The 26,646-nt window shown below is 38.5% G+C and overlaps 1 protein-coding gene across 1 annotated transcript in view; it reads right to left on the reverse strand.

The window, feature by feature from the left end:
- Positions 1-26,646, reverse strand: part of LOC104282780 — a 157,290-nt gene that overhangs the window by 29,775 nt on the left and 100,869 nt on the right. The gene's annotated exons all lie outside the window — the stretch shown is intronic.

Raw genomic sequence — 26,646 nt, forward strand, 5'->3', positions numbered from 1 at the left:
GGCACAAACTTGAACATGGGAAGTTCCATCTAAATGTGAGGAGGGACTTCTTTACTTTGAGGGTGGCAGAGCACTGGAACAGGCTGCCCAGAGAGGTGGTGGAGTCTTGACTCCAGAGACATTCAAAACCTGCCTGAATGCCACCCTGTGCAACCTGCTGTAGGTGACCCTGCTCTGACAGGGGGGTTGGACTAGATGATCTCCCGAGGTCCCTTCCAACCCTGACCATTTTGTGATTCTGTGATCTTTCAGGATTAGATACTACAAATTTGGCTATCTACCTGAATGAAAGAAACCCAGATTGTGAGAAGAACTGGCAGATTGACTGTCAGCTGTTTGGAAAGAAGTCTCTTTTCTTCCTGTTATTTGTGTTACCTAATATACTTTAGTCTAACAATTTCATCAACAACTCCCTTCCTCTTTCTAGAGGTGTGAATTTGGGAGAAACAATACCCCTTTAGTAAGTTACATTTCTGCATAGATTTTACTGTATTACAGCTCCAAATTCTCCTGCTTTTGGATATTGATTCTTAGACTGTTTGTTGGTATAAGAATTCACAGATGGTCAACAAAACTTCTTTACTACACTAAGCTGAAAAGTTTAGTTTGCATTTGGTTTGCTACTAACAGGTATGTGCCTGTGATGTGTCATCGATCAGACCTTCCACATACCACCGAACCGCTATAGAGCATTATGGGGGCACGTAATCTCTCCAAGAAACACACCCATAAGTTCAATGGAATTATTTAGACAAAAATACCCATTGGCTCTAATTGCCTTTTAAGATGCAGTCTGTATCCCTGCCAGAGACGCTTTGTCATCATGAGGCTAGCACACAGCATAAAAAGATTATCATTGAGGAAAGCATTAAAATCCTGAACATTTTTCTAGAGCAGCATTTTGAACTCTCGACAGATGTCACTAATGTACCTGATATACGGTAACATGCAATTTTACATTTTGTCATTCATATTGACTTTCCATTTGACACTCTCTAATGGATAATCAAGGTCAACTAAAGCATAATCAATTAGTCTGCATTAATTGCTGGCCAGAACTACATTTTTCTTGTGATTTCCAACATATCCATGTACTATACATCTTTCAGTTCTCCCCAGGGCCCCTCTCAAGCATGTCGCTTTCAGAGTAATTATAATGAGTTGGAATGTCTTTGTTCGATGACATTCCAGCAAATTATTCTCCAGGAGCACCAAACAGAAGGTAAATTTTGCTTTAAAATATTCCATGCTTCTATCAAAAATATCATTTGCTCTTTTAGTGGCATATTGACAGTAATACTATAAAAGATGTCTTGACAATCAGAGTGGCAGGTAGGAAGACAGGCAGAAAACACTACTAAAGCTGGGGAGGGTAGACTATCTCTCTAACCGAATCAGGGCACAGATAAAAAAAATTGCTCCTTCCTGCCTTACAAAGGTGTGCAGAAAGGAAAACCATTTACATTTAAAAAATATAGGATGATCTGGAGTCAGATTGAACCTTTATTGGATAAGCCTGTTTATTATTCATATCTTTTGCTCTTCCATGCCATGCTTCCTCTCTTCCCTTCCCTACCTGCCCTGATTAACTTACTACTACGTTTCTTATCCCCATCATTCCTATTAACTTTGGTAGCATTGTGAGTTTCTTTTTAAGCCCTATGAGAATCACAACTAAACTTCATTTGATCCTGATAAAACAAATTCTTAATCTGAAGTCTTTACAGAGTCAAGAAAGCCTTCTAGTCCTCATTCTGTGTCTTCTGAAAATAGAAGAGAAAACCATCTACACATTTAACTTGCTGCTGTCTTATTTCTTCCAGGACAGACAGACTGAGATACCTTGTCCTGCTGTCATGTTCTATGTATTCTGATCTTTCTCTCGTAACAGTGATGGATATAACCAGAAACCTTGTTATATCATGAGGAGATAGCTTTGTCCTCTGGTATATATTGAATTTTGCCCTCATTTTGGGGTTACCCTCAGAATTCCTGACTAGGCATTTTGTGTCATCGTCCCAATGATTAATGAAAATGCTGAATGAGGTTGACCCCATTTAGCAATCATTAGGATGTGTCAGAGAGATACCACTAGAAACCAACTGCCAGCTGGAGTTTGTCCCATTGATTAGAACTTGTTCAGCCCAATGGTCCATCTAATTTTCCAGCCACCTATTAATCCACTTAAATAGTCCATCTCTCAGCAATTTGGCTGTAAGGATGCAATGCGAATGCATGTCAAGAACTATGCTGAAGTCAAGGTAAACAATATACACTTCTCCCCTTGCCCACACAACAGGTAATCTCATCATAGAAAGCAATTGGTGCAGTCAGCTACAGCTACAATTTGCTTTTGTTGGTAAATATGTGCTGAATGTTCCCAGTCACCTTGTTCTTTGGAAGCCTGGATGTGGCTCTTGTAGGACACTTCTTTGAAGATGAATGTGAGGTTTACCTCAGCAACAAGGAACACCTCCCTTATCATCACCTTTCAAAAATGACCTAGAGCTGCCTTGCAACGCATCAGCCATTTTCTCAACACCCCTGAAGGCATCCCACTGGGCTGCAGGCTAGGCTCAGAGACTTGGAAGACATGGGCATTACATTACCAGAAAAATCCATGGCAGTGACATTAGTATCTCAGCCTTTAAAGTGTTGTCACTATATATACTGCCCCATTGACCAGTAAGACCACAGGTTCCTTAGTCTTTCTTTTGCTGTCAGTTTCCAGGAATGTCTTCATTTTAATGGTGCTCCCTTTTAACTCAGTAAAGCAGTATTGACTTGTGTAGACAGCAGTAAGAACTTGGGAATGACCAGCAGTCACTTTTCTAGAAGCCTCACTCTACAAGTGCAGAAATAACATGCTAACTTGAGACCTCTCAAAGAAAAGAGTGCAACTAATGGCCTCTGAAAGCTTGTCACTCAAAGGTAGTCTAAGACTCTAGTTTAAGGGCTTCATAAAAGTAGAACAATTATTTACGTTGCTGCCATGGAGACACATACTGCTGAGACGCTGATGGCAGATGTCGTGAAGCTAATGAAAATTTTCCATGAAAAGGAATTTATTGGTTCATGTCGATGACTTGGGTCAGAGCATTTTGATTTTGCCACCCAAGGCAGCCATGCAAAGTTTTATGGATATTCACACCGGATCTCCTTTCAACCATACGCTCCAAATGGCTTCTGACAGTGTGTTTGCGTAGGTTGGAGATCCCAACGCAGTGACATCTGTCAGCAGTTATGTCTGCAGGTTAGTCCCTTTCCTTCCACTCCCACCAACAATATATTCCATGCTTACGCTATCTGTATGGAAATGTGTTCACATACAAAAGCATCTAATGCCAGCATGTTTAAACATAGAACACAGTAGGAGCAAGGCAATATAGAAGTTACTTTGTTTGAAACATTGTGGTTTGTCTCCTGTGTGTACTATTGGCAGTGCACTCCCAGGCCAGCAGTACTCTGTGAGGGCAGAGGGTGACAAAGTCTTTGCAGATATTGTCCACTCATCCTTTGTAATATTGAACAAATGCTTCTTAGCTACTTCAAAGTAATATCTTCCAACTGAAAGACTGAGGAAGTTAATTAGCATTTCTTTAGCCGTCCCCTAAACCAGCCACATAAACAGTTTAAAATGCCAGGTTTTACTGAACATACAGTCCCATCTGAGACATCCATCACCTTAACATCTCAAAATTAAGAGCAGCTGTCCTATTCACAGAAAGATAATGTGTAAAATCATGGGACATCTCCAAGCCTCACTAAGAACAAGAGGGGCTATGGCGTTGATCTTTCTAGATTGATGAAAAGAAGGATTTTAATTATTTTGATTGATTTGATCACCATAGCAACAATGACTGTTCAGTGTTTTCTGCTACTCTGAGTCTCTTATTCTGACATATAATATAGATGCACAATACCCTTTAGGGCAAATAAGGTAGGCAACAGATCGGTCAGGATTTCTTTCCAGCTAATACAAAAACCCACAAAGCAAAAGTCAACTGAAACAGAGAGGCAGAGGCACCACCAAAGAGAGAAGAGATACATCCTTCAGCTGATGAAAAGACAGACATCTCTGACAGAAAGTGTTATGCCTTGTTTCTACACAACAGGAAACCCAGAATGACAGCCCAGCCACACACATAGAGCAACTCTGCCAACAGTGGTTTTCTTGCATAAGATAAGCCTTACTTTACTTCCCTACTACATGGCTCTTTACTTCCCATAAGACATTGCAGGAACAGGTACTTCTCAGTGGTGCCCACCTTCCCTCTGCCCACAGCCTGCTGCTCCACTGCAAAAACCACATGAAGGCTTCTTCCAATACCACTCTATACCAGAAGGAAATGTTACTGCACGAGCCAGCCAGCCAAAGCGCTGAGAAAGTGCTGTCATCATAGGGCAGGGAGAAAACAATGATGACACATCTGTCCCCAAGCTGTGACTGTGCAGTGTCCTGCTCTCACTAAGGTCTAGGAAAGAGCTCTTAAACCTTTCATAGACTAAATCACCATTAGGTTCTCACTCATAGTTTGGGTACCTGTGTAGCTGCAATGTCTCTCCCTAGTAGCAGGGGGAAAGGGAACTGCAGGGCTCGGGAGCTCACTCAGTATTAGTGTTCAGAGTCACTTGGACAAAAAGGTGCCATATGAAGCTCCTCTACCAATAATTCCTCTTTAGACAATTTTGCAATCATCTGCTCTGAAAAAAAAAACCAACGTCAACTTTGCGAGTTTACAAGTTACACCTAAAAACATTTACATAGGTCTGTGACATGTTCAATACCTGCCTATATACTTATCCCTTTTAGGCCTGCTGTCTGCAAGTTAACAAAGGTGTTAAAGTTTACACTGTTCCATTGTGCAGTTTAGTGCTGAGAATGCTTATGCAAAGCTTTCTCCAGATCACTTCAACAGAAAAATGGAACAAGTAGAAAACATCTCCACCTGCCTTTGCAGCATTCATTAAAGCTGTTGTTTCACCAGAGCTGTTATTCAAGTTGATGTATAGAATTTGCACTTAAAAGAACCAATGAGGAAAGGAAAGAATTCCATAACAAATAGAATTATGTTTACTTAATATAACAAGAAGGTAAGAAAGCTTTGTGTCTGATTTGTACAAAAGTTACTGCTGTTATGAAACACTGAAACATCAAACATCGTTACATGATAAATCAAAATTCCTTCAATAAATTCACTGCTGATTACTTTAGGGACAAACTAGAACTGCTGCTTAATGTTTCATTTTTAAGAAATTGGTCAAGGAAATGAAGTTGTTGTGCATGCTAGCTGTATTAAGGTTCCTGAGAACACTAAAATGAAGAAGCCATATAGTGAGGTGTTCAAGACTGCATGTTGAAACTTTCAGACATCTTACCCCTGAGAAATAAAGCTACATTTAATAAAATCAGCTCATTTATGGCACCAGGTCATACTGGGTAGAAGACGTTTGCAACCAAGTTCAAAAGATCACGGGAAAATTTGCTGCATTTCCATAGTTCTGGATAAGAGTATGAATACCAGATCCGAACTCCTTATTTTAATGGAGGATGACTGAGGAATTCATAACTTCTAAGGAGCTACTTGCCCATATCTTGAATCAAGCCAATCATTTTGTATTCCATCTGGCAGATATATAAAAAACTTTCTATGAAGTACATTTCCTATGATAACAAGCTAAAAGGAGAGCAACCAAAGAACAAAGAAGTTGTTGAGGTATATGCATCTGCATTTTTAAATATAGAGATCTTGATGGGATCCATTTTGAAGGTGGATGCATCATGACCAGTTTGTTGAAACACACGTAAGTTTTCAAACTGAGAGTTACGAAACACTTTCTGGCCTCTCCTGAAGATTGTGAAATTTTCTTTGAAGATGTCAGACCAAAAACTATTTGATCGCTGAGCAGAGCAGAAGTGCCAACCAAAAGGAGAAGGATTGCTAAAGAAATCATGTTGATGAATTCCTTCATTCAAAAGTAGAAGGCTCAATTCAACAACAAGCAAAACAATACTGAGCTTGTAGTTGGCTTCACATTCTTCTACATTTTCAGTTTTTCCAGTGCTTGTGTACTGGTGCAAGAAAGGTGAAGAATGTGCAAGAAAAGGTGAAACTCATTCCATTTGACCTAAAAGGTTGGATTAGGATGTGAATTATAGGGGGTTGTTTGTTTTAGGTGGGTTTTTTTAATCACTTAAGTTCCTGTACTATATTTTTTCCTTATTTTAGAGAAGACTGTAAGCTTAAAACAGCCTTACATCATCAACAAAGTAACAGTCTAAAATGCAACTATTAACTTTCAAAACAGCGTTCTTACACAGTTCTTCTATTTCCTATTACAAGAACAAAATTCTATTGCACGATTTTATTTTCAGTGATGGTTCCATGCTGAAACTCCACACATGGGGCTGGATAGCATACTTTGATGCATCAGAGGAGAGACTGAAGATGGAACACGACACACACATTCCCAGATTAGAATCTATTTGAATTATCAGAGTGCCACTTTGAATTACAACATCCCTGTTTTAAGGCATTCTGGCTTTTGAAGGGAATGTTGGAGAGGAGAGATTTCTCTAGAAAGTTGTTTTGTGAAAAAATATATCACATCTTTGGGGTGGGGTTTTGCGTAACTTTGTTTTTTGGTCCTGCTTAAAAGTTACATCCACCTTCACCAATGCAACCTAAGAATAAGCAGACATACATACTAACACTAGTTACAAAGATTACGATATAACAAGAATGCTCATGATGTTACAAATAAGTGCTTCGCAAACTGCTAAAGCTATTTTCTACACTGGCTAGCTAGCAACAGCAAAAGTATGGCTTTTCATTCTCCAGCCATAATACAGTTAACTGTCTGGACAATGGATTTAACTTGAAGAGTTTTGCAACCCCACTTCCAGTAAAAAAGGACAATCTCTTTGTTCTCAGAACTATACAGAAGATATCATTATGCCTGAGTGCGCACAAACAAAACACTGAGTTACTCACCTTGAGACCAGTCAGAAAACAGAGGACAAAAGACGAAGCTCAGTATTTGCCAAATGGTGAAAGACAAAGTGTTGATCTTATTCTTTAAAACATACTGTGTTTGAACATAAGACAGAAAAAAGCTTTTAAAACTTTGTCTCCCAAGAAAGCATGTCTCATTCCTTCATTTCCAAAGGGATTACCTTCAAAATGTAAGACACCTTTGATAGAGCTTGTTCTCATTTACTGAAAACAAATGAAAGAGGAAGCAACAAGGGAAAGGGACAGAAATGCCCTACATTACATACAACTGGTATTCTTTGCTACCACAAGTTCAACTGAAAAAATACTTTGTTTTCATGTTTTCTTCCCCAGGAGAACATTCCTGATATGGAAAGAGTAGCAACGGAAGGTGTCAGCTACCAACCACCCGAAACTTGAAGTTCTTCAGAGAATACTGGTAATGAACAGATAATTACCACTACTCTGTGTGTGTGTGTTTGTACTTATCTCCCCCTGGCCCTTAAAAATCCGTATACTTTTCTTGAAGTTAAGATCTACCTAGGAAAACCTAAGCACTAGAAAACTGGCAGAAAAATATCAGTATGGCACTGTGTAACAACTATCAAGCAAAGGTCCGTTCATTCTGGTTTCCGAACTTCCTGTTTCCTACTTATGGCACCACACAAAAACACAATAATTTACTATATTATACAGGATAACTTGCTGCACTACAGCCTTCCTTCCCCTGCATTTCCTCATATATAGACCAAGAGGTTGACCACAAGAAATGGTGGTGAAATACCATTAAAATGTGAAAGCTTGCAGCAAAATTGATAGAATCTGAGAGAAAAAAAAATAAATAGTTCTTCTTTGTTGTTAAAAACGTAATGTCTTTCTGAAAATGGAAGATTTTATGTTCCTGGTATAATTTTTTTCCTACAGTTGCAGTTTTTTTTCCTTCCCATGGAAAGGAAAAAAGTTCATACTGAAGTTGACTTAGAAATGAACCTGAGTGAGGTGGCTAGTGCTATTACTGCACCTAATAAGGTGACTCTCCCATTTAAGAGAAGAAAAGCCTAGGATCCAGTCAGATCCTGTTCTGTCATATTTTTCTTCACAGCTCTCAAAAACCTGATGCAGACAAAAATTTAGAGAACTGAAGTAAGGTTTAGAAAAATCTAGAGTCAAAGACTTCGGAAAAGAAGAGTACAGCTACCGCATGCGTATGCATTTTCCTTTTGTCTCACAGCATTGAAAACATCAGAAAGAAAATGACTAAGCTACAAAAGGACCAGCTGGTCTGGAAGAAGACAAGCACATCAGGGCAGGTTATGTGACCCAGGAAGGAGGCACAGAAGTGAGGGATCAGCCCCCTCATCTCTGAATCAGAGCAGCCTCTCCTCTCTTGCCTTCTAATAAAAGTAAGGCTGTTAATATTTCAGAACAATGAGAAACAAGGGGTAAGACGACCCTGTTCTAAAAGCTTACATTTAAGAAAAGACTGAAATTAAACTCTAGCCTTACTTCAAGTATTTCAAAATTGATGAGTGAGTGTAAGAACCAACAGACAGTAAGTACTTGCCAGATCACCTGTCTTTGTGCATACGTTAAGGACACACGGTCTTGCTGACTTAGCAACTAAATGTGACAGTTCCAGAGCAAAAAGCCATTTGGTTTACTTGCATATATGCGCTAAAAGCCAAAGAGATAAGACCACCCTAATCCCACAATTTCTTTCTTCCAACTTCCGTAAATTTACCTTTTTATTAAAGACTCATGTATAAATTCTACCAGAAATGTCTCATTATCTACTATTTAGAAACTCTATACAAATCAGGAGGGTGGTTAGGAACAGAATAAGTCATCTCAAAGCAGAAAAGGTAGTTAAAAAAAACGGGGGGGGGGGAAGGGGAGGGAACGCAACTGAGAATTTCAATTCACCTGAAACATTCCAGAAGTGCAGAACTGGAAGGCATTCAAGTCAGAATTCAGTCTTTTCATGAGCCAACGTTTTAACAATGTCATTATAATCAAATCACCACATAATCACAGAAGGAAGTGTTTCCAAGCAAGTTTCCTACATGCAGTCCCAGAAGACCTGTCCCAAAGATGCAGGAATACAAGCAAGATGCAGGAAATGTTTTAATTAGGCTGCTACTCTATTAACTTAACCCATCTGGGAAATAATAGCAGTAACTTATTCAGTGTAAATTATTATTCCTTAATTGTTTTACCTAGTAACTAGTTGTTCTCAGCCCCCAGCCCTTCATAGCTGGTCCACAACCAGACACCCAACCTGTCCCTTCTTTCAAGTAGCTTAAAGGGCTGTAGAAGATGACTTGTGTCCTCAAAGCTCCAGCTTTTTTTCTCACTTCCTTAGAGCATTTCTAAGCATTCGTTCATATCTCACAGATATGACCTAACTTCCCATCATCATACTGAATCTCTGATCTGCCGAGGAGGAAAGGCTGGAAGATCTGGATTAAGGGCAGGAGAAGGAAGAACATTTATCCAAGTTCACTACAAAGGAAAGGGTTTTGCCAGGTGCTCTTTCACCAAAAAGGTGATTGTCAGAATGAGCAGAAAAAAAGTGATGTGAATACTGCAATCCAATGTTACTACAAACCAGTTAATCACTAAGGATGTGCCATTCATCAGTTCAAGCAGTTACAAAACACTACCTTTTATCTATGGAAGAGCTTTGCTTCCCCTCTTTGTCAATATGTACAGACAGGTTAATAGAAATGAAACAAGGAAGAGAGAAACACCTATCAAGCTACGGGATGTGTGTGTGCATACTTACATATATTTACTATGGAGAGGCTTAAAAAGCAAATCGTAAACATCTCACTACACAGGCAGGAGTCACCAGTATTCTCCCAACAGCAGCAACACTGCTGCTGCAGAGTAGGAGCCTGAATTCCCTCAAGCAGTTGACAGCACCATAGTACATATGCAAAGTCTTCAGAGCCATAAGCCTTGTTTTAATGTTAAGAGCATACATTGCAGCTTAAGAAAATACACCATGTTTATTGGAAAAATATCAATGTATTAATGCTAAAATTCTGTACAGGTACCTGCCTGTCTACGAGAAAGCTGAACAGCATCAAGATAACAAACTTTAGCAGACATCGTCCAAAATCCATTATATGTGAAAATGCATCAGTATTAAGGTAACTTTTAAATTAGTAAGTGCTGTGGCTCGATATGGAAGAAGTGCAGTGAAGGTATCTGTTGTTTTGTAATCAACTACCTGTAATCTCTAAAATCTAAGGAGAACTAGAGTAGAGAAGTTAAAGGTTTAATCCAGCTGTGAGGCATTGATCTGCTAAAAGTATGTTTTAGAGCCAAATCTGAAAAGAATCAGGGTTTCAGTCTGAATTTCTTTGTTCATCCTTGTTCTGTTGCCTAAAAAAACCTGCACATGCTAGCCTTGTGATGGATTTGACTGAAAAGCCTTTATTTTACCAGACATTTTTAACATATTACCTTGGATTGAAACCTGTTATGTAAAACGTTATTATATAACAAACCTTGACATCTTCAGCGCTCTCAGGTTTCTTTCTGAATATGATTATGTACTTGCAGAACAAGGAAGATGACAGATAAAAGGAAGAATTAGCAGTAATATTTTAGATAGATTTTTTTTCCCCTTTTACAAAAAAACATCCTGTGTTATAATTACATTCAATCTGCTGGGGGTTTTTTGGTTGTTTTTTTTTCTTTTTCTCTCCCCAAAATGGAACTTTAAAAGAAATTGGGAATAGACACTCAAATGATCTAGGAATGCCCAATATCCTTATATTCAAGCTATGCTTAAGCTACTATAAACCTCTTGGTTTGTGTATTTGAAATACACTTTCATTTGAAAAAAACAACAAACCACCCAACCCAAAAAAAACCCCAGATTATTTTATGCTGGTGACATTATACTGCTTCTGGAGAAGAAGTAGTAATTAGAAGGTTATCTAGCTTGCTAAAATGTTCTGACCCTTAAAATAGTAAGGCTCTGTTTAAATAGATGTAGAGAAATAGCAAGTGTCCTAGCTGCTACTCAAAGGCTCGAAATCACTGCCCACTATCAGGATTAATTCCCTGAAAAATTGAACCAGAAGGATTTCTTGACATTTAAAATGACTTCATAGCCTAGATGGCTTAGTGGTCAAGATGCAAGGCTGATAGTTTTCCAAATAGCAAAAGAGAGGCTCAGAAGACTTATTTCATGGAGGTAATCCTTGCTCTTATGAGAACAAGGATTATGCAGGACACTAGGGTAGTACAGAAGAAAAACAAGACAACTGCAGCTTCTGCAGATGAAGGAGGAGGTACATTCTGAATCTACAAGATCCAAAACAAGGCAGGCCAATGAGGGGAAAATGGATCAGAAAATAGTGACAGAACAGTACAAGGACTGAACGCTGCTGTTAAAGCTGTTGAATTTGTAAGTTCTGTATAATATCCTTTAGAAAAATGCCTTTAGTGTTGTACTGAAGTGTGACACCCTGCAACGGAGAGTAAGTTAGTGTGAAGGCATATTCCATCAGACAAACGCCTACCACAACAACCATAACTAGCTGGCTGTGTAATACATAGATTTCCTTTCCTTGGAGGACACTCTAACTGTTAGTTTCAAACTTCCTCTGACTGCTCCAATGCTGTCCCTGCCTCTCTTCCTTTCCGAACCATAATCGACCCATGTCATTAGCTGCTTAGTAATGTATCCCTTTGTATTTGCTGCCCTTCCATAGCTTTTCTTGAGCAAGTATTATTCACTCCCATTTTCATCTCTTTCCTCTCCTGCTAAGTTATCAGACTAAAACTATTCTTATAATTAAGATATCTGCCCAGACATCTAATTTTAGTTAACATTAGTGACAAATTCTCAGGTACTATTTGTATTTCAGCATTTTCTTGTTTAGAACAGTTGCTATGTCTCTTAACGAAAGTACTAAAAATGAAAAAAGAAAAAAGGAAATTAAAAGGTAATAGAGAGTTAGGAAAGGGTCATCATTAGCTTTATGCCTAAAGAGAAGCCAAAGAAAGAGAGGCAGGGAAAACTTCAAGTGACAGAATATTATTGTCCTTGTTCATTCATTAAAATAAGAAGTTGCTCTTAAAATAGCACAGAAACGCCTGGAAACCTTTCAGCAGTCTTTTTGAGCTTCAAGAAATGGTACACATCAGAGAATACAGAGTCAGACAGTCCTACAGGATAAGCACAAATACAAGAATATGAACTATGAAAAAAACAGACTTAGAAATCTCAGGTCTATTTTAATTTTCCTATCTTAAACCTGTAACCTGTTTACATTTACCAGGGACAGCAGATAACTGCAGAAAAGAAAAGGACAAAGCCTCAAATTACCTCTGTGTTCCTGCTGCCATTCTCACCTCTCTCCCTAATCAAATATATATACATGAATAATGAACTCAGCATCCCAACTTGATCCCATATATTGCATCTTAAGTTACTGGAAGAGTATAAAGACTTTACTGCTTGATTAAAAGAACTCTCACTACCATCAAATGCAACTGCAAGGTTACAGGCTTTGAGGAAAGAGAAGAAATAAGACAATGAAACAGGAAAAAAAATACCTGTTGATTGAAATTCCTCAGCAATAGCTCAGACCTTCCTACAGAAAGTTGTTACTGTCAGAAATCACCACAGAAGTCATTTAGTCTTGTACTTTGTGGTGATGCAGCACACTACAAGCAGTCAGAGGGACAGCAGGGCGCAAGTTGCAATCATCATCTTTCCCTGGAACCTCCACTGGAAACTGAATGGAATTGGAGGCTACAAAACTTTGATACTTTGCACAGGTAAAGCATCTCTAGCTTGTTACACACTAGTTTACTGATGGGAAGAGAGTTATAGAGAATTGAAGTAATTCTTTTGGGGTGGTCCTATGTTGGGGAATCTAACTTGAGATACGTTGGTGTTGAGCCTTTAGAAGCTCATGGGTTTCGTTACAACCTAGAACCCCAGCAGCTCCTACATTACCAAAAAGGAACTGTTAAGTACCAGCATGTGTATTTTTTGTTTGGTTTAGTGGTTTTTGTTTTGTTTGTTTGGTGGGGGTGTGTGTGTTCAATTTCACATTGTTGTAACTGAATGAAAAAAACACACGAAAATTACTATAAGAAACCCAAGTCCAACTTGGTAAAGTCTGCAATGCACCTCAGTGTCTTGGTTATATATCCAAATATGTACTAGCTCAGATCAGAAAGTTAAGTTTTCTGTACTTCTACTGTACAATGCAGGTGCATACATCATTATTTCAGCTGGAAAAGAGAAATTCTAAGCAAATGTAGAAAAATTCATCTCAAATGTATGAATTAGCCAAAGTGTTATGGAGCCAAATAAAAAGACATCTGTTGAGAGAGAACAGTGTGTCAATCATTTGAGTAACCTTCTAAAACACTGGGGCTTGTCCATAAGAAACAATGAAATAAATTAAGCCCAGCGCCATCAAGAACTTGGCTGTATTCAATATGTGCCATCTTGCACAAACTACTCTAGAGGAAAAGTATAGTTATGTATAAGGCTTGAAGAGCTCACATGTTGCTATACATACCATCTCATGATGCTACAACACTGAATGAAAGGGAAAGGCTTATATTTTAAAGATAATAAATTCAGGAGTTTCTGTTGTGACACACCGTGCCTTAAAAACTTCGTAAAAAGTCTTGTATCTATCTCAATACGTGGAGTTCAAGTGTGATTTACTTTATTCCCTCTACAGTTTAGCCACAACAGAACCAGTTGCAGTGGGCAACAAATATTTAACATGCTGCTTTATCAGAGGCTTGTCATGGGAAATAACTTAAAGTAATTTATTTAATAAGATTGCCATGATAGCCAATAACATTTCAACAGGAAGGTTGCTCTTTAGACTAATTAAAACTAAAGCTTTTGAGACCTTTGTGCTCTTCCTCCCCATCCTCTGATGTGCTTTCAAAGTATGAGAGACGAAGAGTCATTCTGTGGTTGTTTACTAAAGGTAATTTGATAGAGTTTTGAGCTATACTAATGAGCTCATGTGCCTTGCATATTAAATAATATGACAGAATAACTCTGGCAATACAGTCATCGGTTGTAGGACCACATAAAAAACTGTTCTTATAAAGGTCCCAACACCCCATCTATGCATTGTGACTTAGTAAGTATATATTCCTACTATTTTTTTCTGTTTAACCAAATGTTTAACCACTAGAAACATGGCAGCAAGCGTTATTTTTAAATATGTAAGATATGTTCCCTTTAATAAGTGTATTTGACTGTAGATAGAGTACAGAATATTTGCCTTAAGATTTAAATATGGACTTTATTTTGTTTCTAATTGTATTATGAGCTTTAAAAAAACCCCTAAATCTGTGACAACAGTGTTAAAGGGAAGAAAAGAAAAGAGAAGTGTTTAAATTGGTATCTATGCTTAAAAATGAGCAGTTTGCTGCTACAGTCATCAACACTGTTCAGGCCAAAAGACGCTGTTCCAAAATGCTTGTATAGAAGGTTTCCCTGACTTGAGTGAACACAAACCACATTCTGATCTTGCCTGATCCCATGTTCTCCAAGTACCTCACCCCCATACAGATTAGTATATATTAGAATGCATACATGGGACTGAAAATGATGAAGGCTTAAGCAAGATTCTGATGGCATAAACCCCTCATTTCAGCAATAGTTTCTTGCTCTTGCTCAAGTAATTTTTCCTCTTACAAAGGTGGGAGGGGGAAGGAGGAGGAAGAGAATATAGTTATTTTTTATTATATCCCATTTGATCTTTTCCCCAAATACATATTTTAAATACACAGTTTAAGGGGTATTATTCCTCTTCAAATTGAAAAAGCATTTTTTCCTTCTTAATATTTTAGGAACCTGAAGTTTTTAAGAAATTTTTCCCATTCAAACATTATAATTAGAGTGACAAATTTTTCCAGGTATTTCCTATCTCCGGCTTTTCCCAGCCTTTTGTGCTCACCTTCCATATCTTTTTTCAAACACAGGAAAGGAAAGCATGAAAAACAAAAGCTGTTGCTGGTAAAAATTAAGAGGGTCAAAAAAAGAGCAAGTTTCAGTACATTCATTTCTGCCTTACGAAGTAAAAAAAATTTGATGTGCTCTACTATTTCTACATGCTTTCTCCACCCAAAAAAATAATTTCTTCTGTCAATACATGATATATCTATTTCAAACAATTATCAAATTATATATTGCAGATCTGCTTTGAAACTTTATTACACAGACCAGTTAACTGTCTCATTTCTCCAAAAGTATCTTTCCATTTTACCTGATTCATTTCAAGTCACAGGCATTCAAACAAAATCAAATAAGGGATTTGTAAAAGCAATAGGGAAAAATTTTCCCAGGATTGTTCAGGATATTTTTTGATTTCCCAGGAATTTTATTTCTGGAGAGTCTACAAGATACCTTTGTTTGTTTGCTGAAATGGTAACACATTGGAAAACATTCAGCTACCACAAGCCCTAGTTCTAAACATGGCATGATTTTTATGCAATGCTTAAGTCAATATTGCTTCAGTTCCTCTAGGTTGGGATGGCTGTATTCTGCTACCATAACGTACTGTATACTGCATGTTTTCTGCCACCTGCCTTTAAAGTTCATCAGCTACATAAATCACACATCATGCAACTGTACAGGTGGGACAGACATGTTCAGCCCATTGCAATCACTCCATGGTAACAACAGTCATGGTATCCTTTAGAGACTGACTGCAGCATGGTTAAAGAAATGGTGATGGACTAATTACTTTTACTTTATCCCAAAGTGGTTTTTGTAGCGTATTATTAGCCCATGTCTCAAAACAATAATGTGCTTAAATAGGGGATTAGGAAAAAAAGTGTTTGTCTAATCACTTAGAGAAAAATGTTCTGTTATAAAAATTATATGAAAGCCTTCCAGTACCAAAAGGGGGCCTACAGGAGACCTGGGGAAGGAATTTTTACAAGGACCCATCATGATAGAATGAGGGGGAATGGCTTCAAATTGGAAGAAGGTAGATTTAGATTAGATATTAGGAAGAAATTCTTCACTTTGAGGGTGATAAGGCACTGGAACAGGTTCCCCAGAGACGCTGTGGAAGCTCCATCCCTGGAAGTGTTCAAGGCCAGTTTTGATGGGGCTTTGAGCAACCTGGTCTGGTGGGAAGTGCCCCTGCCCACGGCAGGGGCGTTGGAAGCAGATGACCTTCAAGGTCTCTTCCAGCCTAAACCATTCTATGATTCTATGATAAGGCAGCAGCACAACTGAGGAAAAAAAAAACCAACAACAAACTGACACCAGCGAAAATTCATAAATGCTTATGTTTGATCCCTTAAAAGCACATTCAGTATATTTACTACATTCATATTTTGAAACAAGGCAATGAAGGAAAAGCAACAACTTCACTAGCAGCTTAACTCCCATTATATCAGAAGGTACACAGCAGACAGCTTACTAATATGCATTCTGGAATGAAAAACCCATTGCATGGAAATTTTATAGAGGAAAAATATACCTTGTTGTGATTAGTTGTGAATCCTAAAGTTCAGAATTAATTTGTTTGCCATCTGGGACATCAAATACTTCTGATATTGCACACTTTGTTTGTAAGAACTACTCTGGGATACCAAATCATAAAGCAGAATGTGGCTTGTAAATAGTTACCAGAATTTCAGAAATTCACAACATTTAAACTGCCCCAATCCATCCTCCAGCAAATGCTTGGTTGAAGCAATATAGCTGCAAGTGTATATAACATCTGAGCAATAAAGAGAAAAAAAAAAGGGTATGTCAATATTAGAAAACCTCTACATTGCCCCTACCACAAATCCCACGTTCCTCTTTACACAGATAAATGCTCTCGATTTACCTACTGGCCAAGAACCATCTGTTCATCCCTCCCACTTCCCCTCCCCCGCTTTTTTTCTTTAACAAAAAACTTTGCTTTCAACCAAATGTCCTTGAGGCTACCTCTATAAAATTAGCACAAGCTAAGAGTAGCAGACAACATGCCACTTATTGCACAACTGACAAAGCATGAGCAATAGGCATTCATAAATGACCAAATCCAGTTCTTGGATAACATTCAATTGAGTCCATTATGGACACAATAAAAGTTCAGGATCTGGCGCACACAGACACACGGTCCAGCTGTATGCTGCAGCTAACTCTCATAATCCTGTTTCAGAAATCTTTATTGCTTCAAGCATTACTATCTGTTGAGCCTCAACCAAAAAGTCTAGTTTCTACCATTTCTTTCTTTTGTAGTAGGAGTGAGCAACTCATACTCCCCCTCGAATAACACTGAAGGTCATTCACCGAAAAGGGAAATAAATCAAGGAAACTTGACTCTTTCTAAAGTTTAAATTCTGTCTTAATAAAGTCCTGCTTCTTTCTGCCACACATCTAGAGTACAATCTAAAGAAGCTGGGACTGTTCATATTGTAAGAGGTGAAAAACCAAGGATTTATTTTCTCCATTCACAGAGAAGGCTAGCCTGTCCATCCCTACAGCACTGAGGGTGCATCATTCTATGCCATTTCCCATTTTAGTGGGCTTCAGTAAGAATGCCTGTGTTAAACTGATAAATAGCTGATAAAGTTATCCAGACAGTTGCAGCTGATTTTTTTTAAATCTTCTATGTCTGCTACGTAAAAATAAGGGACTTGGTGTGGCATTTATTAGTAATGATATGTCCTTCCAGTTACATGGGATATTAACTTGTTTGAATGCTTGTTGTCCAATCAAAAGAAGCCAGCCACAGGAAAGAAAAAAAGCAAGAAGAATGTGATCTTAATAAATCAGGAATCTATTACTTTAGAAATTTCAGGATATTTTCTTATAGTTTTCTCTGGTATCTTTTCTCAAGCCATTCTAACCATGACAAGAATGTTGATATATTAATGTGTGTATATGTATATCCATTAATATTCTAGTAAATAAATTATAAAAATCACTGACAGATATTCTAAAAAACAAAGTTTTGTCTGAATATTGAGAAAAAGGAAATTTACAAGGCATGCATTTCAAATGTCAAATTATGAGTATACTCATGAGAGGCCTAATTTTAGAAGATATAATGCAACCAGACAGTAGACAATTAGGTGCTGTATGCTCATTGATAACACGTGCAAAGCAAATTACATGAATCAGATCAAGAATCACTCACAGAAACCCAGAAGCTGAAGTACATTCACAAAAACATTTGTCAAATCAGTCTGGGTAAACACGTTCATTTGAAAAAAAAAAGTTTCTAAGAGTATTGCAAAAGAGGGAGGGGTGTGCCTATGCAGAAACAAAAGTCATCTGAGGAATTATTTGTCAGATCTAGTTGGAAATTATATCTTTGCTTTCAACTTAATAAACTTGATTCTAATTTTTGGGGGTTTTTTTAAGACTATTTCTGTAACTGTAGTATTAAAACAGGTGAAATGAGCAAATGCTGAATGAATACAGCAGACAAAATAATACTTTTTCAAAAGGGGATAAACAGTTGAGCTTCCACATCATGGATGTAATGGACATGAGACATTGTATAAGGTGCATGTTGGCCAATCACTTTATAAATATTGTCATGCAGAAGTCTACTAGAGAAAGAAAACCAAAAAGTCTCTCCAAAAGTCTACATTGCTTTTGCAGACTTCTGAGACAGAAGATCCAAGGAAAAAAAACAACAAAACCAAACCGAAATGAAAAAAAAAAACACACCAAAATAATCCCCCATAAACCCCACACCAACATAATGGTAAGTATTCCCTTATTTTTTAAAAGTTCTACAGATAGAAGGAAAAAAAAACAGGAAAATTCACATATGTCTTTCCGCATCTACAGCTTAAGTGCCTCAGTCAGCCAACACATCAGTACTCCAGAATCTTTAATTATCACCAGTTGTGTTTTCACCTTGTCTATATGCAGCTGTTCATAACTTCTAACTTAGGCAAACAAAAAACGTTCCAAATCACTTTACCAGCAAAGCAGCAGCCTTTTTCTCTAAGGAAAAGCATCTCACCTGAAGATCCTTCTGAGACATGTCTTAATATTAAAAAGGTAAAATTCCCTTCTGAGTGCTACACTTAGCTCTTGAAATTTGGAATACGCACTGAACTCAATGAAAGCCACTGATTTTGTTACACTTTATGTCCAAGCTTTATATCCAGTACCAAACTATGAGCTGAGTCGTATTTAGAGACTTCAAACATTTTTTTAAATCTATGTTGCTGGCCAAGAGCTTTCAGGATTTTTTTGGGGGTTTTCTTTTGCTTGTTTTGGGGTGTGTGTCCGTTTGGTTTTTTGTTTGTTTTTTTTTTTTTTTTGAAGTCGCACCGTGGTTTAGCCTCAGCCAGCAACAAAGAACCACGCAGCCGCTCACGCAACTCCCACCGTCGTGGAAAAAGAAATCGACAGGGCAAAATTCTTGGGTTAAAATAGTGCAATTTAAGAGAACAGCAAAAGGGAAGATGAAAACAAAACAGTAACACCGAGAAAGGGAGATGAAGACGCGATCACAGTACCTCCGCGAAGTGCACCGACCAAACCCTCTCCGCCGCAGCCCACCCCCGAGTGGGGACTGCTCCCCCCGCCCCGGCAGCGCCTCTGATAGCCCGGGCGTGGGTCACCTGGGATGGAATACCCGCCCCCTGCCGGCTCCGGGGGACATTAACCCCATCCCTGCCGCAACCAGGACAAGTCTTTTAGTTCATGGACTGAAGGTTTGAGTAAAGTTCTACCTAAAAGTAGATCTAACTTTCAGTACCTAAAAATATGATTTTAATAGAATTTAGGCCCAAATCAAATTGTAATAAATAAATTAAATCCTCGTTTGGCTGTCCTTAACTCAAAGGGCACCTAAACTTGTACTTTGAGACTTGATATGCCCTAGGTGCCTAGACACCTGTTCCTGCTCACAGCTGGAAGTCCCTCAGAGCTCTGTAGGCACATCTATACTCTCAAATAGTTTCGTTCCCCACTGCACTCCCCAATACTGGGTCCCTGATTGAATAAGTGTTAGTTATCATTTCTAGGCATATTCAGGATGAGATCCTCACGATAATTTGATCCCGGGAATACTCCATGAATCCTATATACACACTCCACCACAAATTCTGACTCACTCAGTCTTACATGGTCCACAACTACTATTCCAGAAGGTTTTCCACCCTCAAACATTCCCATATGCATCATGCTACGTTGCACGTGATCAATGCATATCTTCAGTACGCTGCAGGACTACATTGATGAGTTGTGTACAACCTTTGGATGATATCAGGTGCTGTGAACTGAAAATAAAACAGGGAAAAACTTACTTGCATATAATGGAGATGTATTAGGGCCATCAAGTATCACTTTAGGCTAAGAGGAGACCCAAGATCAAGTGATAGTTAACATAAATACAGGCTGAAGCTCACCCTGAGCAGCGCTGCCATAATCCAGTTTGCCTGAGAGCCAAGGACCAAATCCTGGAGCATGTCTACTGAGCAGAAGAGATATAGCATAGAGTGTTGTTCACATCCCAAACCAAACCAAAACAAAAAATAAACCCAAACCAAAAAAACCCAAAAACTCCACCAAACAAAAACCCCCACCCAAAACCAAAACAAAACCCGCCACCACCAACAAAAAAAAAAAACAACCAAAAAAACAAACGACTGACTAAAGAGACAAACAGAGACATCACCTTTGTCTTCTGAAAGACTGCATTCACTAGTCTTGATCAGAGCACCCCAACCATTACCAGGATGGACAAGTTATAAAATGAAGTCATGGCCTTTTCCTCATTTTTTTTGAGTTATGATTATGACTGCTAAGCATTGTATATTTACCTCATGGTTAGTACATGCTCCAGGGAAGTATGGTGCCTAGATTCAGTTTCCCCCCTGCCTCTCAGTTTGAGAAGGTTCAAACTCACATCTTTTGGCAGTTACTTTCTTATCTACTACCTTATTGACATTCTAGAATACACTTCTGATATGCTTTTACAGCAACTCCTTTGTATATATGCCCTGCTCTCCAGTTACATGTATGGTATCCAGCATTTCATTTTAAAATATATTCAACAGAAGAGTGATTGTGCGTTTTCATGAACTTACTTGAGTTTCTATTCTGTTTGTTTATTGTTTTCAATTTGTGACTTTCCAGTTAATTTCAGAAAGGATAACTGCTTTTGCAGCTTTTACTACTCAAACATGTCTGCTTTACCAAAACCTTCAACTGTACAAGTAAAACATTCAGAGCTTCTTGGTGAAATTCCTCAACAGGAAGATGCCGTGCTTTGGCAGCATAGTGGAAAAAAGCATGGAGAACTGCATAAAGTTCTCAGGTAGCAGGGAAGAACTAGCTATCAGTACGAGAATGCAACACAGAAAGCAGTTGCCCAGTTGAAAGGCTGGAGATACTCCCTTGCTGCCCTTTTAAGCATCAGAGACAGACAGATTCTTTCACTTTACGTACGTAATTGACAGTGACTGTCAGTTAAAGCTATGGTTGATAAAGGAAAAAAAAAGTTAACAAAAACTGAAAACATTTATATACTTTGTCTTCCTGCTTTTTTGAGTGTGCAGAGGGACATATGTACCTTCCCACAAGGGAAAGCCTAGAATGACTCTGAACAACGCATTAGCTAAGAGTTGTTAGCAAAATTTAGCCTACATCATTTCACATTACGGAAAAAAACGAAAAAGAAAAATCCTACTACTGATTTTACCTTTTAAAGCCTTATTCAAAATATACAGAAGACTAAAGAGGTAATTTTATAGGCAATGAATTTGGGTTTGGGGTTGTTTGGGGTTTTTTTGTTTTGTTTTGGGTTTTGGTTTGGTTTTTTGTTTGTTTGTTTTTTTTAAGGTACAAAGACCTGTACTAAAATGAGTAACATAGTGTATCAGGTCATGGTTTGTTCTTGATGAGAAAGTATTGCTTTACTGGGGAGAGAAAAGGAAGGAAAAAAAAAAAAGTAACTGTACCTTAAGGAGCTCCCAAGTAGCCCTAAGAAGTTCATGGTTTTATCTTGTGTTTAATACTCAGTCCACATGTTTTCATTACTGATTTATTTCACTATCAGAATTTACTCAGAAGCAATGATAGAGTGTCTAACTTTTACTGTGTACTTCAAGCTATGCTTATAAGCAACTGAACCTTGTGAAGTTGTCAGAAGAAGAAAAATCTTACAGACTTATGTTCTGTTTAGTGAACTGTAAGCAATACAGATATTAAGCAGACCATGCATCTTAAGTATATTATGAAAAAAGCTTCAAAATACTGAAAAGAAAACCAGATAAAACAGCACAATGGCTTTGAACACAAGATAAGGACTTGTTTGTTTGTTTTCTCCAAGTAAATTATTTTCATTAAGTCAGACTAGTAAAAATATAAGACATGATGAAATTCTTAAATAAGGAATAAACCTCAGACACACTCTAAGAGTTCTTTCATTTATATTATCATCCTACAATACAGGAATACTTTATAAGTATTTTTATAGGTCATCATGTGAGCAGACAAATCATAAAACTTTTGCAAATCACCAACAGTAGAACAAAGAATGCTTTGCAATAAAATGCCAAACCCAATTAGAAAGCATACATCTTTCAGAGAAGAACTCAGAAGAGAAAAAAAAAATACAACTTTGACTAGAAATCCTTGAAATCATCCACTTAATATTGACTCCTGGAAATTACAAGTGGTGACATCTTCTGTAGAGATTTACTGTGGCATTAATGTATATGAAACTGAAGTTTAAAAAAAAAAAAAAAAAGGTCAAATTGGAATTCCAGATGCAGCAAGTTTCCAATAAAGGCAGAGATTTTAATGTGTTATAAGGAGCCATAGGTTTAAGCTTCTCTGACCCTTTTTGATTTGAAGTTTCTTTTACTACCAGCTGTTATATCACCTGGGTTGGAAAATGTTCTTGTGTAGGCAGTGGGCAGAATGCTGATGATGTAATTCATGATTATGTAGAAGGAGGTTGTAATTGCTGACTTTTAAAAATAGCACCAACCAATTCCCCCATGACCTCTTTGAGCCAGTGGAAGCTGCTGAAGGAGATATCTTCATAGTTAGAGTAATTAGGAAGCTTCGGGATATGAATCTCTCTGGAGGGTTATCTTCATTTTATATTGTGCCATTTATACTGCAAGTTTTAATGCAACTAATAATTCCTTTTTTACACATCATGATGTATCAGCTATTAGTTTGCTATGAGGAGACAGAAAGAGAGGAGAAAAAAAACCAAAGCAAGTGGACTGGAAAGCATGGACCTCCAGTACCTAGTGAGACTAAATTTTCCAAGCATGGATCTCCAGTACCTAGTGAGACTAAATTCAGTACCTAGTGAGACTAAATTTTCCACTATTACAATTCAGGAAGAGAGTTTTAGTGAGTTACATCCACAACTCCCAGCATGGCATCAAACCAAGTCAATAAATAAACTAGTTATTAAAATACCATATTTTTCAGTGTTTTGTATAGGCCACAAGGTAAGAGTACTCTGCAATGCTTCCAGCATATATATGCTATTCTGAGAATCGAGAGAAGACCTTTAGCTAGTTTAACACAGAGTTGCTCCACTGAAATTAATAGTGTTTGCCACACCCACCAAAGAGTTTGCCTTCTCTGTATATTAACTTGAAATGAAAGTTAAGGTTAGGTATGAAGAGTTTGCCTTCTCTGTACAACTTGAAATGAAAGTTAAGGTTAGGTATCTACAGCCCATATCACACATACAACATGACAAGAAATAATACCAGGTTGTATCAGTAATGCCTAAACAGCAGGATATTGGCACTTATTACTGTTTATGGCTACAATAACACAGATAGCCAAGATGCAAATAGAAGTGCTATTAATGTACTGGATAACCCAGGTATTACAGTTATTTTTACATTTGATCTGATCCATTAGAGAACACGAACATATCAAATGACTCAAGATGATAATCTGTATCCACGACTGCTGATAGAAAACTTAGATTGGAAAGGAATAAAAGACTGCCGTAGTGATGGCTGGAAGTTTACGAATTTCATAAAAGGTTTCAAAAAAACCCACAAACCAAAAACATCAAAGGAAACAAACCCTAAGGCACACAGAAGGAGAGTTTTGTGACACTAGCCTGTTTCTTATAGGGACCTAAACACAAAAAATTAGGGTTGTTTATGGTCTCCAAAGAATCATGCTGATTCAAGCTTCGGTGGTGGCAAATGCAAAATACACTGCTCATGTCTTTAAATTACTATAATACAGCTGTCTAGAATTATGTCAGAAATTACAGCGCAGATAAGTCTGGCCATTGTATTATTTGTTGCATTGTCATACCTGACAATATCTCAATGTCTTCCTTCAGAGCGCAGTGAAAAATAAACAGTCAAGGATACTGCTAATAACCTCAAACTTTTTAACTACAGTCTTCCTTATACTCTCACACCATCAGTACAAAACTCCCTTTCTCTGACAAACAAAAAAGGGAAACAGAATAAATCAGTCCACAAATTTTTTACTAGAACAGTTTCCTTTAAAAAGGGAAGTTATACTTTTGCGTATCTCTACCATTAGTCAACACTCAGGTTCCTCTCCTGTAATCTGACTATATTATTTTTAATTGACAGAGATACCTACAAGAATTAAAATTAACCAATCATTTTTCATCTCTGCCTATTTGTTCATACTGTGTGTAGCCACAAAAAAAAAAAAAAAAGAGCAAGTGAAACAGATCTTTTGTCACAGAAAAAGTCAGTAGCAAAATGAATATTTAACAAGTTGGAGTCAAGGTAAACAGCATCCACTGCTCTCCCCCTGACTACACAGCCCATGATCTCATCACATAAAGTAAATATACAGGACAGTCACAGTTTGCCCTGGGTAAATCAATACAATCTCACTGTACCTGAGTATAGCTAAGTTGGTGGCAGTGGCAGATTCTGTCAACAGACTAAAAAAAAAAATAAAAATCAAGGTAACGATGTCCAGGGACTGTTCAGGATACCAACTCAGAACAGCAGGAAATGAGGCCAGACTCGAGACAAGCTACCTGTAATAGGTCCATGAGCCAGCCAGGAGACAGGACCAGTACCAGAACCAGAATGAGAACTGGAAAAAAGACTACCTACAGTGTAGGTCTGGGGTCCATGCAATCAGTAAGTCAAGACAGCAGGGAACAGGACAAAGACAGACACCTAGTTATGGCATAGCTCAGAGCAAGGCTGGGTGCCGGGGCCTGTGAGCAAACAGTGTGGGTGGGGTGCCAGAGCAATTAAGGCTTATTGGTGCACTCAGGGCCCTGAGAACTGATCAACTGCCACATTAAGCTGAACTTTTCTTAGCCTTCTTTTTGCTGCCACTCTTGTTGCCCTTCATGTCCCTCTGTTTCAACTCCGCCTGAGCTCTGTTTTTTCTAACCCTGTCCATGCACACTCAGACAATGTGCCTGCATTTCTCCTGCGTAGCTTGTCCTCTCTTGCACCTTCTATGTACTATGCCTTTCTGTATAGGAGCTTAGTCAGGAGTTGCCAGTTCATCCATGCAGGCCTTCTGTTACACATGCACACTAGAATCAACCATGCTTTTTGCAGAGGTTGTCCTAGAAGATTAGCCAGGTCTTCTCCGCCCTGGCCCTCCAGAACCCTGCCAAACAGACCCCTCGAAAACCTGACTCCTGTTCCACTGAAGTCCAGGGTTGTGACTCTACACAGATTTGCTAACTCTTCTCTGGACATTTCAGTCACTGCTGCCAACACTGCCTTTGATCTTTGTATCTTTGACCAGCTCTTCCTTGTTTGTGATTAACATGTCCATCAAAGTATCTCTCCTTCTTGGCTCATTGATACCCACATACAGATTTTTTTCTCACCACACTCTTGAAGCTGACTGGATTGCTATCACTCACTTTTTCCTCTTCCTGCAGACCCCCTGTTTCAGATTCAGCCAGCTCTGATGCCTGCTCTGGCTGTTCCTGTCCCTCCCTGCCTGTTCCCAGGGCAAGGTTCCCAGGTAAGTGCCTGTTCTGTAACTGCAGCTCCAGCTCTGCAGGCAGAGAAGGAGCCTTCCTCCTGCTGCAAGAAGCCATACATTTTCAGCCTTTCTCATCATGGTAGTTGATCCACTCCTCCTCTGAGAACAATCACTAGCTGTCCTTTCTTCCATTCACCATGGGGCTTGGGCTCTTGTTTCTGCAATGTCTCTCTAAAGACCCTGTCAATATCCCCCAAATCCGGGAACTGACAACACAAGCTGACTGTCAGAGATGATAGAAGCAAAAGCCTCCAGAAGCAAGCCCCGTCAATATTTTGCTCATCCACCCTGGTACTATGCAGTCTGTTCATCTCCTCTCACAGATCCTTCACCTACTTATAGAAGCAAAAGCCTTCAGAAGCCAACCCTCACCTGCATAAGCAAGCTGCCAGAAGTTCCCTCAAGGAAGATGATCCGTGCAGAAGCATATGGAAAAAATTCCCTGAAGAAGCAGCCTGGAAGCTGCTGTGACAACTGTTATATCTCAGCTAGCTGATTTTCTTAGTTGCGCTCAAGCATAGGCTCAGTGAAAACTAGTTGTTAGCATGTGGGCATTGTGAATGTATTAAAAGATGAGGAGCTTTCTGAGAGCCAGCTCACAGTCAAGTCTTGTATGTTGGAAAGGGAAAGATTTTCTTAAGGACTCTGAAGGGACTCTCACAACCCAGA

The sequence above is a fragment of the Charadrius vociferus genome, unplaced genomic scaffold (genome assembly GCF_000708025.1).
Source record: "Charadrius vociferus isolate BGI_N301 unplaced genomic scaffold, ASM70802v2 scaffold150, whole genome shotgun sequence".
Classification (NCBI taxonomy): Eukaryota; Metazoa; Chordata; class Aves; order Charadriiformes; family Charadriidae; genus Charadrius; species Charadrius vociferus.